We start from the raw sequence: 5,692 nt of genomic DNA, 5'->3' as shown, positions 1-5,692 counted from the left end.
ACCGAATGAAAAATTTGTAATCCGCAGATCAATCCGCAAAATGATGGATTGGATATGAATTGAGTCAAATCTGCATCTGATCCACAAACATATGGATTGGATTTGGATTGAGTTTAACCAATCCGTGAATTGGATTGGATTGAAAATTCATAATCCGTAAAATCGTGGATTGGATATGGATTGATGTCCGATCCGTGAAATTCGATCCGCGAACACCCCTAACTCCAACAGGCAATCTCAAAGCATACTTAAATAATTAAATTAACTCTTCTAGTTTCATAATTAGTCGCACATACATCTATTTTCCTATTATAACCTTTGATCATAACAACCTAAAAATTACTTTATAATGAATATAATTTTTAAATATTAATTTTGAAAAAAAATGAAGATACTATAAGTTTTAATAGCATTGACAACAACTAATATTTACCAAAGCTATAATTTTTAGAATTGGACTATTGGCACCCCTCTGATCTCCTCATGAAACCCCCTTTTTAGTTATATTCATTTTATTTTCGAAAATGCCCCTTTTTTTAGGTACACTTTTCTAAGTTCTCAATTTTCATTTGATTTGTTTTATTGTTAAAACTGAAAGTATTATTGTGCTATTTTTTAATTATTTTCAATTTTATTATTACTCTACACACAAATTAAAAAGTTTTATGGGTGATAAGTTTTTTAGTGTTAATCATTGGCTGAAATAACACATATTTCAAATTATAATTTCAAAGCAATTTTAAATATAAAAATGTTTAATCAATAAGAAATCAAAAGAGAATAATAGATTATTTTAAATTTGTATTATTTATTTTAGTTAGATAAGAAGTAACATATAGATTTTGTTTTTGAAAAGGATGGATTATGAATTAAATAATTTGCTAGAAAAAAAAATCTATATGTGTTTAATTTTCAATTGTCCTTAATTGTAATTTTATTTAAAATGGGGTTTCGTAAGAATAATGTAGGGGTGCCAATAGCTCCACTCTAATTTTTAAAGTACAATTGTCCAATCTCATTATTAAATAAAGTCTTAATAGTGTTTAATGTTTACTGGACACTCATTAATTTTAGTTAAAAACTACAACATTTATTTCACAGCAGTATATTTCATAACACACTAAATGACGATGGTCAAATAATAAAATAACTAGTGTTGAAGTGCAACAAAAATACACATATTAGATATGTTCTAGGAACATCGGCTTACAAAGTATCACATGTTACAAATAGAACATGTACAATCACCATCGTATAGAAGTTTTTATTAAGCATCAGTTGCAGACACAAAATCCTCCAACCCATAATTGGATAGTGTTATAGATGATTATATTAGGCAAGGATTTGTGACATAAATAATAAAAAGAAAATATTATTAAAAGAGTTGTAAAGCTTACCTATTAAAAGAAAATATTACAATCACAACATAATCAGGTTGGAGTTGAAGCACTTAAAGCGCATCCAAGCGCACACAAATACACACACACTAGTTATGTTCTTTCCTGTAGCCTTTATAAGTTTTCCTGGCCCAAGCATCCCTTCATTCTTGGTTAATTCTTTTCGGCCGTTTTCACCCTTCAAGTTATTTGAGCCCATTGAGCCCACTCCAGCTTGGATCACCATTTCATTTTCCCGTTACATTGTCTGCTCTCTGGACACCAAGTCCATGCCACCTGTTGTCGGCCGTTTAGTGTGCCTGAATTATTCCTTTTTCAGTTTTTCTTGTCATTTACAAAAGTAGACATATCACAAAATTAAACTACCAGTGAAGAGTGAAGTAAAGCATCCATATGTATGTATATCGGTCCCACGCGCATTTCATTCAATTAATTAATTATCTTCACATTCCACATTATTGTAAGCTAGTGTAAAGAGAAAAATCAATTTCTCATTTGAAAGTGTTTTTTCTTTTTTTTAGTAAGAGAATTGTTTTCTCCTAGTATAAGAGAGAGTGTAGCTGTTCTATTATTTTATTTAGAAAGAAGTCTTGTAGTCGTCAATTCTTTTTTATCAGTAATTTTTTATCCCAATAATTTCAGAAAATTTCCGCATAAAATTCTTGTGTGTAATTTTATCTCTATTATTTTTTGAAATTTCTCTCCAGTTGCATACTCGTAACAAATTCAAAATTCCTATGCATCTAATATAAGAGAGCTTCCAAGAAATTATTGGGTGGACTTCAAAATGGAAAAAGAAATTAAATTTCAAAATATTGTTTCAAAATAGTTTTCGCAGACATTTATCATAAATCTTTTTTCTACGTCTTCCAGTTGCAAGTTAACTGTCATTTTAAGCATCTTCATTGAGATTGCTGATTGGTTAGAAGAGGGTGTTTGTGTACTCAGGATCCATACTTCCTGGATGTCAGGATTTTATGGCTTGCATCATGTCAAAACAATGAATTCAAAATGTATTCGACATGTTGCGGCTGTCGTACCATACTACAGCTTTGTTCTTTTTCAGCAAGGTCGTTGGATGCTTTCTTCTTCAATCGAACGGTTGAAATTAATTATCGAGTAATTGATGCAATGACTAACATGTTTTTGGTCCTTATGTGAGGCAACCATTAGATTTTCTGTAGATAAAATCGAAAAGGACAAAAGTATGACACGTAGCAGTGCTGAAGACCTGATTGTTCGGTAAACAAAAGGTAAATTGGAGAGGGAACAACTTATTACGCATAGGGAATAACAATTTTGTTTGTTGAAAACTACTTAAGAGGGAATCATGTAAGTGCATAAAAAAAGTGTTTTTCTTTTTCTCTTTCCTTTTCCTTTTCCCTTTTTTTTTCTTTTTGGAATATGAGCCAAACAAAGGCTGAAAAGTGAAAACAATTAATAGAAGGGAGATGTAGTAAAGACAAAAAAAAAAAAAAAAAAAAAAGCTACTACTTTACGTTTAAGGTAAGGTACAACTCTCTTTATCAATGGTAGGTCCTAATGAAATTTATGATTCAGTTGTTTGAGAGACTGTACCTTACGATAAACGTAAGGTAGCTAAATTTAAAAAAAAAAGTATGTTGAATATGATTAAGGAAATTATAGAATTATATAAGATAAATATTTTTTTTCCCTATTTTTTTACTTATATATATGTTTAATTACTATATTATAAAAATATTTTAAAACATTCTTACTGTTAAATATATTACAATTTTATTTTTACTTTTTCTTTGTTTTCATAATAATACTCTTGTTTGAGAATATTAATGAAAAGAAAAAATATTAATCTATCAAATAAGCCTTAAAAGTAATATAATAATTTTCATAAATCTATCAAATTAGCCTTAAAAATAATATAATAATTTTCATAAATTTTACGTTATTATTTTAATTTTAGAATTAATTTGGTAAATTAATTTTTTAAGAGAAATAACTATGAATAAAATTGTTGTAAGTAAATTAAACATTGCTTTAAGTTAGCTGCTAATAATTTATTTCCATTGTTGTATAGGCGAGAAATACTAGTTCTTTCATAAAAAGAAACAAAATTGCACATTAAATAATTCCCCTTGATTATGTTGAGATCATAAGTTACGCTTAAGCTGAAGCGGCAGAACACGATAATTATAAAGTAAATAAATAAGAAATGAAATTAACTTTGTTTTGGAACCTTGTTTTTAACGTTTGAGTCTGACAACATTTCTAATCCTTCTTAGTTGTTCTTACTCCTGTAAAATAAAACAACAAAATGATTAGATAAGCATTCGGCAAACAAAAGAGCAAAGAAGAGAAAGAACAAAATAAAATAACAAAACAAAAGAGACTTAACTGATATTACATCAATAAACAACGGGCTGCGAATTACCAATAATTAATATCAGCCGCTAGATTCAAGAAGGAAGCATCCAACGACCATGCTAAAAAGGGATAAAAACTGTGGTATAATACCCCAGTTGCAACATAGCTAAATTATTTTTGTCATGTTCTTTATTTATTTATTTATTTATTTGTTTTCATTTTTGGACGATATTGTTGTGTTTGCTTGTATCAATACTGGTTATATAATACTTTTGGACTCACGCCTCTGTATGATTTGGAAAAATTCTTGTACGTGGAGGGATACATTTTATTTCATATATTTACTTCTCTATTGAAGACTATTTTGAGTTTGTATGATGCTAAAGCTTGCGGCGATTATTTATTTTGACAGTTCAATTGGTGTCTCATTATATAACAATTATTTCTTCTTTGTTTTTCATTCCTCCACATATTCTATTCGTTTTTCATTCCTCCCTCATTTTAGGACGCGGTATACGTGTTTTCGTTTGTATGTTTTGGTTATGTACGTACTTTTGCAATGTGATTACGCTCTTTCATATGGAAGAATACTATTGTAAGGGCAGGGCTATATATTTTATTTCGCAACGTGATATATTTTCTTCTGTGTTGGACACACTTCGTAGTATGGTTGACGAAACGGAATATTAGAGAATATAAAGAAACAAAATTTTCTGGATGAATATAATTATATTGAATAAAAGTCTGAATGGCACAGCCATAATCATCTGCTTTGGGATTCCAAATTTAATTTCTGGTCAGAAACTCTTAATAATTGTCCAAACTATATTCTTTTTCTCATCAAAAGTAAAGTTCGGGCAACAGAATTTTAGAGTTCCCTGCCGTCCATAAATTATTCTTTGTCTCATCGCAATTTCTACCTTTCGTTGTCATTACTTTACTCATTGCCCAGTCCAACATTAGTCTTCAATGAAGTTATTTCATATCACATTTAGAAAAGTAGACAATTTAGACTTTATCAGGACGATGAGATGAAATTATCACGAAACTTGCTGGTAGGTTCAAGGGAGTAACCTGCTAAAAGCATCTATTTTAGTTTATATCTTGCAGAGTCACATTCAATTATTTTCATCTCTCGCCAATTAAGCTGTCACGGCTTTTTCCTCTCATTATATTTCATCAATAATTGAATTTTTAAAGTCTATTCTTTAAAATTTATGCAATCGAAGCTATCATCAAGAATTTGTGTTTGCAAGCGACGTGGTTTGGTGAATTCGTCCGGTTGTGATTATTATTTGGGAAAAGGGCATCTACACCCCTCTAAAGTTTCGGGAAATGATCACCAACATTCTCAAATTTTTAAAGAGGGATACCAAGACCCCCTTTGACCATTATACCATTTACTTCTATTATCTCAAAAATTTGACTCTAATATTTTACAATAAATATAAATATAATATTAAAATAAATGTAATAATATATTCTTTTTAAAATAATTTCAATATTTTAAAAATATTTTAATATTTTATAATCTATTAGATATATTTTATTATATTAAACTAAATTTTATGATAAATAGAATCATAATATTAAAATAAATTACTTAAAATTTTAAATTATTTTGAATATTATGTAAAATAATATGTTTTTAATTGTAGAATGTATTTAATGCAAATATTTATTGAAAATGTCTACAATAAATAAAAATATTATTAAAATAAATATAATAATTTACATACTAAAATTTATTAAAATATTAAAATATTTTAATATTATTAGTCTACTGCATATATTACATTATTTATATGATATTTGTATTTACAAAAAATTTTAAAATCAATTTTTTAGATTAATAAAGGTAGATGGTATAATGGTCAAAAGAAAGTCTTGATATCCCTATTTAAAAACTTACGGGTGTGGATAACCATTTACTCAAACCTTGGGATGTAAAT

Source organism: Citrus clementina, unplaced genomic scaffold (assembly GCF_000493195.1).
Source record: "Citrus clementina cultivar Clemenules unplaced genomic scaffold, Citrus_clementina_v1.0 scaffold_3, whole genome shotgun sequence".
Taxonomy (NCBI): domain Eukaryota; kingdom Viridiplantae; phylum Streptophyta; class Magnoliopsida; order Sapindales; family Rutaceae; genus Citrus; species Citrus x clementina.
This window is presented reverse-complemented; position numbering follows the sequence as displayed.